General features: G+C 38.6%; 1 long non-coding RNA gene across 1 annotated transcript; it reads right to left on the reverse strand.

Moving 5' to 3' along the window:
• Nucleotides 1-5,765: 5,765 nt before the first annotated feature.
• On the reverse strand, nt 5,766-14,264 carry LOC110218640 (uncharacterized). Its single transcript, XR_002327378.2, has 3 exons — nt 13,783-14,264; nt 7,171-7,266; nt 5,766-6,384 (listed from the first exon to the last, which is right to left on the reverse strand). It is a non-coding gene; the product is annotated as an uncharacterized LOC110218640 (long non-coding RNA).
• Nucleotides 14,265-15,358: the final 1,094 nt, after the last annotated feature.

A 15,358-nucleotide genomic window follows, 5' to 3' on the forward strand; every position in this document is an offset into this window, starting at 1 on the left:
ATGTTGAGCACTAAATAAAATACTTTATATGTGTTCTGAAGAACAAAGGGGGATTACGAGATACTTTATTCTTCGTACCACATCCCTCTTAATGCATTTTTAAAATTGTCACTTTTTATATGCTTTTATTAATATCTTCTGTTTCTTCCATAATCATAATTACCTTAAGTATATTTCCCCTCCCACTCCCAAAGTGCCATCCTAACAAACAGTATTTTTTGAGGAGGGAAGAAACAGCATAGCAGATCGATATCTTGAAAAAGTCCGAAAACATATATAAAACATGTAACACCTATTGACCTCCCACCTCCATGAAAGGGTGGGTTGCTGTTGTCTCTTATATTTATTCTTTCAAGTTTTGCTTGATGTTTATAATTTTGTTAATTCACTTTTCATTTTTTAGTATGTGGTAGTGCATTCTATTTACATTGTTATAGTAATTGTGTATATTGTTTTCATGGCTCTGCTTGGAAGAGCCAAGAGTAGAGACTCTTCATCATGTCATGTAAATCTTTCAATCCTTCTCTGTATTCATCATACATATCATTTTTTACAGCATAGTAATATTCCATTACATTTATGTACCACAATTTGTTTAGACATTGCCCAATCAATGAACATATACTTTGTTTCCAATCCTTTGCCATCACAAAAACTGTTGCTAATAAGTATTTTGGTGTATGTGGGGATTTTCTCACTATCAACAGCTTCATTGGGGTATGAGCCCAGTAACTGAGTTTCTGGTTCAAACGATGTGAACATCTTGGTTACTTTATTTGCATAATTCCAAGTTGCTTTTCCAACTGGTTTTACCATTTTACAATTCCATCAACAATGTATTACTGAGTATGCCTATCATTCTATAACCTGTCCAACACTGAGTACTGCCACATTTACAAGATGTGATGTGAACCCTCAGGATTGTTTTGATGTGTATTTCTCTTATTATTAGTGATTTGGAACATTTCTTTTTTTTTCAGTCTGGTTGTGAATGCTTTGCAGTTCTTTTGAAAGTTGTTTGTTTATATATATTTGACCACTTATCTATTAGGGAATGTCTATTAGTTTTATACACACATATACATGCATATGTGTAAATATAAATATATATGTAATTTGTTTACATATCTTTGATACCAAACTCTTATCAGGGAAATTTGATGCAAAGGTTTGTGCCCCCATTTGACCACTTCATTTTTTTTATCCTAGCTGCATTTATTTTGTCTGTACAGATGCTTTGTAATTTCATGTAATCAAAGCTATTTCATCCTTTGTAATTATCCCTATCTCTTGTTTGGTTAAGTATACATCTCCTACCCATAGCTTTGCGAGGTATATGATCTGCTTCTTTTCTAATGTTTTTTAAAAATAATTTTTCTGATAATTTATATTAAGGCCACGTGTCCATTTAGAATATATTATGGAGAGGGGTAGAAAGGTGTTGGTCTACCAAGGGTGGGGAACCTGTGGCCTTGAGGCCACATGTGACCTTCTAGGTGTTTGGGTACAGTTTTTGACTGATCCCAAGTTTTACAGAATAAATCCTTTTATTAAGGGGATTTGTTTCTTGAAGTTTGGATTCAGTCAAAGGGCCACACTTGAGGACCTAGAGGGCCACATATGGCCTCAAGGCCCCAAATTCCCCACACCTTTCTGCCAGACTGCTTTCCAGTTTTCTCAGCAGTTTTTTTTTTGCTTAGGTAAATTGTTTTCTACTTTATCAAACACTTGGCTATTGATTTCCATTGTATCTGATTCTCCCTTACCTAGTCTATTCCACTGATCTATCTCTCTATTTTTTAATCAATAACAGATGGCTTTGATGATTGTAGCTTTATAATCTAATTTGAGGTCTGGATATGGTATTCCTCCCTCATCCCTACCTCTTTCCATCATTTTCCTTGATGTTCTAGATCTTTGTTTGTCCAAAGCAATTTTATTATTTTATACAACACTATAAAGTCTTCCCATGGTAATTGATTGGTATAGCATTAAAAGTGCAGATTAACTATGGAAGTATTCTTCATGCAGTTTAACATTTCATAGACATAGAGCTGCAAAGGACCTCAGAAGTCAGGTACTCCAACCCCTTCATTTTGCAGAGGAAGAACAGTGTCAGTTCCTCAATATACCTTAAATGCCTGATATGTAATTCATTGTGCTAAGCACTGGGGCTACAAATATCAAAAAAGAAAGACCATATCTACTCTCAGGGAACTTACAATCTGATGAGACAACACACAAAAAGAAGTTGAAAAGGGGGAGCATTATGAAGAAGTCCAAAGCAATGTGACTGTGTAGGAAATGAAGAGATGGCTAGCTTGGGTGCCCTCTTTACGTGGAGATTTGGGAAGGAGCTCTTCACTCTGCCACCCTCCAATCAGAAAGGTGGCAGAAGGTCCTGATGAGGTATGAGTTCCAGGGCTGATGTGATTTTCACAAGAAGAAGATGGAGATGTCCAAAGGAGGCTAGTCTGGCAGGAGATGAGGTGGAAATTGAAGGTGGGAACAGTCTTTTTTGCTGTCATTTCATTTTATTGAATAATATTAAGCTTACAATACAATAAAAAGCAAGATATTTTTCATAGAGATTATGTTTACTTATGGTAAACTTATGGTATACTTTTGTGAAGTTGAAATTTTGAGCCTAAGTATAGAACTATATATATAATGCATATATGCATGTGTCGTATATGTGTATATATGTATATATACACACATATGCCTTATATGTGTGCATATACATATATACATATATAAATATATATACATATATAAATAGTACACAAATTTTTTTCCTTTGAGATGTAATTTTATTAAACTAAATCCACTGTTCTAGCCTGTCAAAATCTTCTTGGATTCTGACTCTGTCATCCAACATGTTACCTCTCCCTCCTGCCTTCATGTTAACTGCAAATCTTACAAATGCCACTTATATTTCAATCTAAGTTATTGATTAAAATGTTCACCATTATATGTCAGAGGCTAGATCTCTAGAGACACTCCATGGAAGATTTTCTTTTCTGTTGACAGACTCAGTGGTGACTATTCTTTCAGACCAATCATTCAAATGGTACTGAATCCCCCTAATTATATTCTCATCTACCTCATATCTGAGATAGTCCTGATTAGAAGGACATGATGCTTCTGTGACTCATCAGGTTTCCCTGTTTGACAGAAAAGATCCCATCTCAGATGCATGTCCATTACATTTCCATTTTCTAGTTCTAGCAGTGATTGGATAGATAAGATGGTAAATAAAGAATGTGAAAACTCATCGCTGTTTAAAGTGAACAAATCTGTTAGTCAAAAAGCATTTTAAGTGCCTACTATGTGCCAGGCACAGTACTAAGGGGCTCCAAAGGAGATATCCCCTTGTTGAGGATACAAAGAAATATAAAAGAAAGTCCTGGCTCTCACAACCTATTGTTCCAAGAACTAGAGCGTTATTCAAAATAAATGTATCTCATCTGAGCAGACATGAATATTATCACAACTGTGAAAATCAGGAGAGATCTCAGTAATGTAAGAGTATAAGGTGAAATAACAATAGCCATCACAATGCACAGGTAAGCAGAATAAGCTATGAGTAGGAACAGAATTCCTAAGGGAATCCCTTTACTTTTAAATAACTTAACCACTGCCAAGGGGAATGACTTCAAGGTGTATTATGTTGGTAAAGGGACAATGGAACCTTTGCTTTTAAGAAGTCACAACTTTCTCTTGATTGTTTCTAACAAGTAAAGTCAATTCATTAGGATAGCATTTGCACATTTAAAAGTCTTAACCAACATTGTGAGGTCTGGTATTGTAAGTAGAAAGCTGACCCTGTAGGCCATTTGAATTCAATTCCTGTCTCTGACATAATGTTGCCTGTGTAGGAAAGTCACTAATCCCCTCAGTGCTCCAAGCCAAGCAATTCATTAAGTTAAAACATTGCAAAGCAGGTACTGATCTACATTTGTGGAGGGCGTTTGTTATTAGGAGTTTCCTATTACAATGAAATCAGAGGTCCAACCAAGAATAACAGTAATATATTTAACTAAAAAAAATTAGAAAAAAGGATATAGAACTCCAAACCAGACATTATTAAATATATATTAGCAGTCATAATTTTAGCTGACAGTCAATAAGCCTTTATTTAGTGCCAGGAGCTTCACTAAAAAAGACGGTCCCTGCTGTCAAGGAGCTCACAATGTAAGGGGGGAAGAAGTTGAGGAGAGTGGGACAATCCATGCAAACAAATATGATAGCAATGCAAATGGCAGAAGCAGACAAAATTGAATGATAGTGGAAGAGGATGGCTACTAGTCCAGCCAGGAGTGGGGAGTAGGGTCACAATGATGAGGATGGGATCTAGACCCCAAAAAGGAAAAACTCTGGGCTTTCCTACATGGCCAAATGGGCTATAATTCCATCAACTAGCCTTTTGTTAATGCCACAAGGTCCAGGTCCCTGGAGTTCTATTACCTCATAGACTACTTGGCCACTCCTAGATCCCTCCCACAGTCTTTCTGTATATGAGGTCCATCTTGTCATCATTAAGCTTCTCAGATTCTTATAATCTAGCCAATAGCTCACTAACATTCAGACTCCTAAAGAGTCCGCCCAATATGACAGAAGTTCTAATAAACCTTGTCGTTGGCTGAAAGAAGGCTTCTGTTGAATTCTTTTGGACAGGTCCCGCATGTTGTGATTTTGGGGTCCCAGCACCCCTAGACCCCTAAAACTCAATAACTAGACTGCTCAGAAGCTGAAGCAGGAGTATCTTTACTCAATGGGAAGGGTATGAGTGTCCCAGTCCCAGTCCTGGCCCTGCCTCAGAGACTGAGTGTAGAGTCCTCTTTTCCAAAGAACTCACTACACTTCATAGAAATGGTGCCCACCATTCCCCCCATTCATTACAAGGCCAATACCCTCCATTGCCAATGATCAATACAACTGGGATGCCTGGATTCTTGTACTCTTCTCTGGATTCCACCAACATTGGAGGTAACACTTCAGCCTCAGGCCTTCTTAGGGACTAAATTAGGAGGCTTTGATTTGAATCCTGAAAATATCGTTGCCTTGGAGGACTTAGGTAATAATTCTGCCACTGAGCCCAAGGCTCCTGTGCAGTAGCCATTCTTCTCTAAATCCTCTATAACTGGACTGAGGAGGAGCAGCTCTGGCCTTGGGCCTTCTCAGGCTCTGAAGTCAGATGCCTCCCTGCCCTTATAGTTCATAGATCTTGACCTCAGAAGGCATCCACTTCAATCCTATATTTGACATGAGGGAAAAGTGTGAGTGAAATTATAATTAATAACCAATTATGGGGGAGATCCAGGCTTTTTTCCTGTCCTATTTCCTTGTTTAAAACCTAGCTTTGAAGGACATTACTGACCTTGGCCAAAAATTTACCCCACTTTAGGATTCCTGCCCATTGTGTTCCACTCCAGCAAGTTGGGTGGAGGTAGATACTTTGTCTAGATTGCCTAAGGCTTGGGGGTGTTCTGGGTGTAGAGATTGTCTCTAAATCCAAAATTGGCATGGAGTCAACCTCTCTTTAGAGTGAGGCCACTTCCCATTGTAATGTTCATTCTCTCATTAATTGTTAACCAATCACAGTTGATTGCCACCCTCTGGAACACCCAATTTTCCTTTTTTTTTTTTGTGAGGCAGTTGGGGCTAAGTGACTTGCCCAGAATCACACAGGTAATGAGTGTTATGTGTCTGAGACCTGATTTGAATTTAGGTCCTCCTGACTCCATGGCTGGAGCCCTATCCACTGTGTCACCTAGCTGCCCCTAGAACACCCAATTTTCTAAGGGCATATAAATCATGAGCCCACCACCATGAGGATGCTTGGCATTTGAGAGTGCCATTAACCTCTTTTATTAAAGAAATTATTAATAAAAATATAATATATGTAATATACAGTAATAATAATAAAATGATTAATTATTTAGAAATTAGGTCTTTCACACTTTTTAAACATTGTAGGTGACTTGTCCAAAGTTCCATGGGTAATAAACATCATAGGTAAGATTTTAATATAGGCCTTCTTCCAGAGCTAGTGTTCTTTCCACTGCACCATATGGCCAAATCCAAAGACAGTCCACTCCACCCAGTTTCAACAAAGCATCTGAGAAAAACAATTCCTTAGGTCTCCCAAAGCACTGATGACTCAGCTACCAGCTCTGACCACCAAGATCTCTTTCAGAACCAAAGGTTCACATAGCGCCAGCCAAAGCTAAGACACATTGCATATGCAGGCTGTTTTCTGGGTATGTGTCATCCTTGTGGTCTTGGGATAAGGCAGAGGAACTGGAACCTCTTATGAATTCAGTCAGGCCCTAGTATTTGCTGACCCAGACAACTGGCCAGATCAGAAAGTAAACTCATCTATATGAAAACAAAACAAAACAAAACAAAAACCAACATATAGGTGGCAGATATCAAGGAGTGTACTATGTGAAGAACAGAGAAATAGGTAGGTTGGCTGAATCTCAGAGCATGGGAGAAGGAGTAATGAATTAATAAAACATTTAGTAAGCACTTACTTGTGCCAACAAGCACCGTGCTCAGTATTGGTGATACAAACGCAAAACAAAGACAGTCTCTGCCCTGAAGGAGTTTACATTCCAATGGAGGCAGACAATATACTTAGGGGAGCACTACCCAATGAAGGGCACTTAGTTACAGGGATGATGAATTGAGCCATAAGGCAGTACAGTGACAAACCCCATCAAGGGGAAATGCAAAGTCTAAATTATCATGGTTCACGCAATGTATGATGAGTCTGGTAAGACAGGTTGGGGCCAAGCTGATAGGGCTTTAAAAGCTAAACTGAAGGGTTGTTGTGAAGATAAATTTAAATAATATTTGTAAAGCACTTTGCAAACCTTAAAGCACTTTGTAAATTATTATTTTTTATTGTTGTTACTATTGTGTTCTGTAGTATGAGGGAGACTGAGGAGTGGAAAATATTGTGGCAAAAGTGGTGAATCTAGGAAAATGAAGGGGGTGAAGAATCAGCATTTATATAGTGCCTGCTATGTGCCACGAACTACGCTAAGAACTTCATAAATATTATGTTGTTGGATCCTCACAACAACCTTGCAAGGTAGGTTTTGTTATCCCCATTTTCCAGTTGTGGAAACTGACACGAACAGATGTTAAACTACTTACCCAGAATCGCAAAGTTAAGAAGCGTCTAAGACTGGATTTAAACTCAGGTCTTCTCAACACCAAGTCCAGCACTGTATCCATTGTACCCCCAGCTGCCTGGAAGAACAGAAGAATGTTGATGCCTTTGATAGAAAAAGGGAAATTTGGAAGAGGGGTACATTTGACTACAAAGAAAAGTGTTTATGTATTGGATATATAGAGTTTGAGAGATCTCTAGGACAACCAGTTTGAAATGTCCAATAAGTGATTATTGATGTGGAACTCAGGGGAGAGACTGGAACTTGACAAAGAAATTGATGCGTCATCTGCACAAAGAAGTCACACTCCTCATAATAGATACTCCAAACACTATTTCCTCTCCTTAAGCTTCATATACCAGTCCTCCCCCTCCTCTCTCAATAATTTGCCATCAGATTGGCATTTAAAGCCAACCTCACAGTCATGATTTTACAGTCTTCTCCTCCCTCAGTGCATTCCCACCAAATTGGCCAATTAGATGTTGTCTCAGAGAAGCATTCCATGCCTCATCTCTGTGCCTTTGGAAAGGCTCTCTCCTATGCCTGGCGTGTACTACCGCCTCATCTTTGCCACTTAGAATACTTAACCTCCTTTAGGTACCATCTCTTAAACTAAACTTTCCTTGATCTTCCTAGTTAATGTTCTTTTCCTTTCCATTATGATGTATTTACTAATCTGTTTAGATGCTTTATCCCCCAGTGTTGAGGTTTAGGGGTGATGAGATCCCAAAATATCGACAGCAAGAGAAGTAGGTCCTGCCTGAATGAATTCAACTTAAGCCGCTGTGTGGGACAGCTATCCTTATTTCCAATAAATTCAGAGGCTTCTCCAGGTAGAAGGCAGAAAGGAATTTTTATTACGATCTCGCGAGAAAGGGCCACCCGCACTGAAAAACTTCTTAGTGTCAGGGCACGAGGAACCTAGATACAGCAGGTTTTTATAAGGGCCCTATCACAACTCCCCTCCCTAACCCCCTTCCTCTTAGCCCATAGTTACAGGCCTTGAGGGTACATTCTAGACGCCGGGATAAAATCTTCTTCTCCGCGACAGTAGCAGACAAGCAGACGTGGTTATCTTGCAATGTCCTTCCTTATTCTACAAACCCCTGTGAAATTCCTGAGTTCCTTTGTTTCTGCCCCATGGACAACCATTTGTTTTCACAGATATAACATCTTATATCTTATGAGTTTAGGTTTTATGGGAGGTCTTCACTACATTCCATTCAGTCCCTCCTCTTGTCTTGCTAATGAAGACTTCCCACACCACTCCAGGCACATGCCCTCTACTCTCTCATCCTCCATCTCTGACCCATCAGGCCTGATTCTGTATCATTATTTTCTTGGAGCCCTCTGCCCTAACTTCTAATGGAAGTAATTTTGAGAGAGAATCCTCGACTAACCATGAAATTTGTCTATCATGTCTTCTTCGCTGCCTCCTTTACTTCCTTGCTCTTTTTCTCATCTGAATTCTTCCCCTTAACCATCACCCCTTTAAAATATGGGAAGGATTGATCTACACATCGACAAATCAAAGGGGCAGTCCCCTTTTTAAATGCAGATATAGAGACCCCAAAGAAAACAATATTGCAATTGTCCCTTTAAGATTCAAAAAGGCTTTTCCTATACAGCTGTCTGGCAGGGAAGAAGTCCTCAGGTCGGTCGTTGGTGTTTGTTCCAGCCACCTCCAGCACAGCATCTCAGCATCTTCTTCTTCTTGTCTTCTTGTAGGAACCAGCTTTCTGTCCATCCTCCTATAAAAGTGGCCTTAGCACAATTTTAAATTACCATTTCTAATCCTTATAACCCTGATCATTTTTACAAACTCAAAATTGGAACCATGGCCAGTCATCATGTTTAAGAAATTCACATCGGGACTCAGTGTCTCATACTTTACATTAACCCATTATTAATTTCCTCAACAGGAGGATGAGATTTCCCCAAGGAATTCATAGCAGGCTCCAGTACATACATAAATATATTAAATAATCAATTTTAACACAGTACGTATAAGATCTTAAACTTTTAGTCATGCCATGTTTCTTTGATGGCATTTACAAAATATACCACAAGCCATTCTTCTTTTAATGTAACAAAACTCTAGACAATGATATTAACCAAATAACAAACTAACATTCTCACAAGCCCCTGACCTATTGTCTCCACACCATTACCAAGAATTAACGAACTCTAACTCATACGGGAACACACACAGGAACACTAGTCCCAGTTCTATAGTAACCTAAGATATTTCATAATCAATTATTTTAGTGAATTTGTTACTGTACTTGCAAACCTTCTGATTATAGAAACTTGCTGCTAAGAGACTTGAGTCTCTTAGTTAATACATATATGAGACTTATGATAAGGGAACAATATTTCCCCAACTTCCTGTCAACTCCAGGCAGAGTGTTATGTCAAACTGCAAACTGCATTGAGCCAGGCTTAAAGTCTGCCAGGTGTCATAGTGGGGAAATTGAGTCAGGAGAATCCTACCTCAGCCACAGAAAAGTCGTTCTCCTGACCTTCCCATGAGAACACCTTCTTGCAGCTCATAGGTGCAGCTCACAAACCTCTTTGCAGGTTGCTGCCATCATGGGTCAGTAGGCTAAATCAGTTCTTTGTTAACCATACCTGGAGTTAGACTCAAAATAATAGTTCATTAACAGATTCCAAGGTCTTAGATAGCAAATTCCCCTCATCAGAGTTTCAGGTGTGACTATATTCTCACATTAATTAGGGAACACCTCCAAAGTGAGCTCTAAGTAGCTTGCATAACTTCCTACACATGTTATGGTTCCTAATAACATCCAAAGTAAAATCAAATTTTCATTAAGATCATAAGTTGCTACTCTAAGTAGATTTGCCTTTCTGTTTCTCAAGCATATCTATCCCTCTCAAACCATCCTTAATCTGAAAGAATGAACTACCTTCAGGACTCGAATCTTATACATATATGTTCAAATAGTAATTTTAGCTCTTTCTAGGCCATGGAATGAATTCAGATCAAAACAGTCAACACACACACAGATCAATTGCCAGTTTTAAGTTTTAACTTTAAAACAATAACCAACAATCTTACAATTTTCATAAGCGATTTTCATAATTTTCATAAGCGATAACTAAATTATTTTAGCTGTAGCATAAGCAATAAACTTCAGATGGCAACAACTGTGTTTCCAGATCATGTAAAATTATTGATAGAAGGATGGGCTGGTTTCTTTACCTTGACCCATCCTTCTCCAGGCTGTAGCTGCTGCCCCTCTCCCTCCTCCCTATAACCAGGCAGGGGAAGGTGAATTTACAGACAGGGAAGAGGGTAAAACACTCTCTTAATCCCCACACACAGAAGCCCTCTTGAGTCAAGGGGAGGGAGTGGGGGAGAGGAGTGACAAGATTGTAAAAAAACCCCAAAAACAAAAAAACTCCTTAACGATCAATCTCAAAAACTTCCAGAATCTGCTAAGATGTTTTAGCTGTCCTATCTTCTTCACTTTTACATCCACCCCTTAAAAACTTAGAGTGGGGCACTGAACTTTCAGACCTACATTCTTGAGACCAGTGTCATTCCTTATGCTACCTGAAGCTCAAACTGTTCCTCTGAAAGTACCCATGTAAGGCCAATTCAAGGACACAACATACCTAGGAATGAAACTTAGAAAATTCACATTAGATTCGGACATAACTGTTATCAGTATCAAATTATTGCAACAAATTAGCTTGCAAAAGGAATTTTAGTGGGCCCTCTAAAAGAATATCAAAGATTTCATCAAAACATCTTCTTCATAAAAGTATCTCCTTCTCTTAAAAACAGCTTACAATTTCCTAATTACCATTGTCAACCTGAACATTGGTTAAAGAGACCACAAGCTAGTGATAAGTGACATTCCACCCTGACTCAGGATATCTGGGTTACTCATTTTCATGGTCTCCAAATGTTTAACCTGAGCATGAGAAAAGAAATTTAAATAAGATAGGCAAATGTCAGATCCAGGACATCTGGGTCTCCTTTACCACCATCCAGGTAGTGTCTTGAAGGCGCCTCAGTGGTCATAAACATAAGAATGCTCTTGATCAGCATTCTTAGCTCACTCAGGAAGAAAAGATCAGTTCAGGTTTTTGGCCCTTATTGGGGCTCAATTGATCTTAAATGATTATCACCATAAAATTCCTAGTTACCTAATTTCTTTAGTCCAGGGATGTCTGCAATGGTCCACTTAATCAGTAAGAGAAAACTCCTGCACAGGATTGATAAAAATTATGAGAATTTACAAAATCTTTCTTTGCATAATTACATAGTTTCTTTACACACAAAAATACTTCTACCAGTAATTCACTTAAACAGTAACTCCAAATAGCTTAATTAACAATTTTAAACTTCATAGGTGAGAGCCAGATAATCCCAGCTAAAACTTTCCTTTAAACAGAGGCAAAACTTGTAAGTTCTCATTTCTTAAATTACAATTCTTAAAAGGAAATGTTACAAAACAGGACCATATAGAATGCCCCAACAGTCCCGATTCATTCCTTTTTCTCTTTTCTCTGAAGGCACAATTCTTAATTTAACATTCTGGTTATAAAATAAATTGCCCTTCCAACAACATAACTAAAACAATTGCTTACTAGATTACATCACATGAGAACATTTGGAAATATGTAAGCAGTACATTAAAAGCTTAAAACAGACCCAATAAAGATCTTTCTTTCTTTCTGAACTCTTTCACCAGGTCCAGTCTCCTGGGGCCACTCCCACCCCACTAGACTGGCTTTTCTTTATTATCTATGGAGTCTGATAGCCATGGGCCACATCCAGATTCAACCTCAATGACACTACTTCGCCTAAACTTCCCCATGCAAGCTAGTCTCTGCCAAAAGAGCCTGGCTCATATATCCCCCAACAAACCCAATAGTTAGCCTAAAGAAGGCCTGGGTTGAAAAGCATATATATATATATATATTTGTACATATATTTTTCTATTTTTCCAATTTCTAATTGAGGCCCTGATATGAGAACACCTCACTAATTCCAAATACATATCAATAAGTTTTTCCACAATAAAACATGTTTGTACCACAGGGCATTCGCTATAAAATTATTTCCACAATTGTAATAAATTTTGAAATGACCCATTATCAATTTAGAAGGATGTACTTCTAAGTCATTTTGTACAGAAAATCATTCATCTCATCATTAATACGTCGAAACTATAACTTTAAACCACCATACATTTTATAATAGTCAAGATTTTAATGAAAATCTACTATCATAGCCTTATAACCAAATATACCTCACTAGGTATTTAACAGTTTCAAATTATCTCAATTTCATCATTAAAGATAGAGACATCGCCACTCTTTATCACTAAAAACCCATTCCAGCACAAGAGTTACTTTAACACCATTTCTACCTCACAATGGTCCCTCAAATTTTACAATCTAAGAGTTTTAGAAATACAATTTAGAAATACAGTAATACCTTAAATAATAAACTTTAGATACTATCAATTACATTTCCAAATTATCATATACAGAAATTATCTCTCTTATTACTCTTAGTACTTTTCACAATTACATTAAATAATAAATAGTGCCACTTCTAACATATGCCATTGTATTAAGCATTCTACAATCATCATTCATTTTCTTTTCCATACTAGCCATTAGGTTTTTCCTTTATAGAACAGTAAACTTAAATCCAATCAGATCCTAATTTATAATTGCTATATATGATAAACATTTAAAAACATTTTTGTTTTAAATCCAATACTCTTGGACCTTCAAAAGCAAATATTATCCACATGTTTATATATTCCCTTAAAAAGACACATGTAAATAGTTCCTGCTTTAAACAATTATCTCCCTTTTTTTTTTCTTTCCTACTTCAAACTTAACTGGGCTTAATCACCTTTCCTCCCTTATGCAAGGAAATCCTCTAGAGTTCCAATAAGTATTTGAACAGCCTAACAATCTCCAATCACAATGACCTGCAAAATTTTAGAAAACCTCTCCCCAAATAGTTTTTATAATGTTAAAAACCCTTATTTTTGTTATGTTAAACACATTGCTCCCAATACCAGATACATTGGCTGGAGGGATAAAGACAGCCATTCAAACTCTTAGCCTTGGGATCCCATTAAACCTGAATTCTAATCCTCAACCTTTTTCTTCTCCCATCTTGGGCTCCTTATCAGTTGAAGGCTGCTTGCTGGACTTCCACTAACTTCTGAGAGATTCTCTCCTTTTTTATTCTAATCTCAATCTCCCCCAGAAAGCCTGAGGCAGGAGGTCTTTCCCACTGTTCCTTTTCCAATCTCAGACCTCAAAAGTTACCCCAAAATTTTTCTGGCAGACGCAAAACATCCATAGACAGACAGACAGGGTGCGCACAATCCTACTTCTAACCTTGACCGGTCAAAAGAAACTCATTTTGTCCCAGGTTCCCTCTTAGACTGTTCCTTTTCCCATGGTTCACGAGTTCTCGTCCCTTCAGGACTCACCCGATCTCACCAAACTCCTTTTAGGGGAGCGGGAGCCTTACGGACTCGAACCACGTAGACTTTCCTCCCTCCCTCCCCACTCCGGTCACCCAGGGGCTCACCAGATCTTGGCCCTGGCAGCCTTACGGACTCCAACCGCTTAGGTGCCAAGGACTCACGGGATCTTGCTTCCTGGGTCTGTGTACACAAACTTTACGTGACCATAAATCAGTTTTCTCTGTCGACTGTCTTCGCTAGCACCATTGGAGCTCCACTTGTTTTCGCTTCTGCCTTCCCTGAGTTCCTTTCTTCGAGAACGGTTTACCCCACTGGGGTGAGTTCTTCCCACAAGATCCAGGGACCGCTGGGAAAAAAATTCCCAGTGGGTACCTGCCCGAGGATCCTGATAGGGACGATCTAGCCCAGGCGGGAAAAATATCTCGGTGGGACCTCCAAAAGCTGTGTGGGACAGCTATCCTTATTTCCAATAAATTCAGAGGCTTCTCCAGGTAGAAGGCAGAAAGGAATTTTTATTACGATCTCGCGAGAAAGGGCCACCCGCACTGAAAAACCTCTTAGTGTCAGGGCACGAGGAACCTAGATACAGCAGGTTTTTATAAGGGCCCTATCACAACTCCCCTCCCTAACCCCCTTCCTCTTAGCCCGTAGTTACAGGCCTTGAGGGTACATTCTAGATGCGATAAAATCTTTCCGGGGACGGTAGCAGACAAGCAGACGTGGTTATTTTGCAATGTCCTTATTCTACAAAACCCTGTGAAATTCCTGAGTTCCTTTGTTTCTGTCCCATGGACAACCATTTGTTTTCACAGTTAGATATAACATCTTATATCTTATGAGTTTAGGTTTTATGGGAGGTCTTCAACTACATTCCATTCACCTTCTTTCAGCCACAGACAAGGTTTATTAAAGATCCCCCACATTGGCCAGACTCTTAAGGAATCTGAACATTTGTGAATTGACAAGCAGGCTAGAGTAGGTCTCAGCTATTGGCTAGATTTTAAGAATCTAAGCATCTTAATAGAGACAAGATAGATTATCTACAGAACGATTGTGGGAGGGATCTAGGAGTGGCCAAGTAGTTTGGGGTGACTGAAGGACTAAGGATCTTGGGTAGGAAGTAGCCAGGAGTCATCAGGAGGTAATCAACAATGAGGGCTGTGTTAGATTAAGAGTAATGGAGAATTGGGAGATTGGGTTTAAGAGATAAGGAAAGGCCAGTTGATAGGATTATAGCCTCAGGCAAACCTAGACACTTCCTTGATCAAATGGGGGAGTTCAAGGAGAGTCCAAGGTGAGGTTTTCTAGGGCCCATAGACAAATGGGCTTGGGCCATACTCCATCACCAGTAGAACTGAAGTTCTTTGGAGGCAGGTGATATTTTTGGCTTTGTGTTTCAAACACTGTGTCTTACATGGCATTTACAAAATATTGATATGGATTGAATCTTTTATCATTTAAGCAGAGGAAAGGGACTTTGATTTAGGGCTATTAACAAGTGGAGAGAAATAATTGAAGAACATAATCAGCTGATTGAATTATTTTGTTGTTAAGTCAAAAGGGAAATATAAAACATTATCCTTCCTTTTCAATCAATCAATAAACATTTATTAAGCACCTACTATGTGTCAGGTACTGTGCTAGTGCTAGAGACACCAAAAAAGAAAGAGTCCCTGCCCT

Source organism: Phascolarctos cinereus, unplaced genomic scaffold (assembly GCF_003287225.1).
Source record: "Phascolarctos cinereus isolate Bilbo 61053 unplaced genomic scaffold, phaCin_HiC Scaffold_9;HRSCAF=440, whole genome shotgun sequence".
In the NCBI taxonomy this organism is placed as follows: Eukaryota; Metazoa; Chordata; class Mammalia; order Diprotodontia; family Phascolarctidae; genus Phascolarctos; species Phascolarctos cinereus.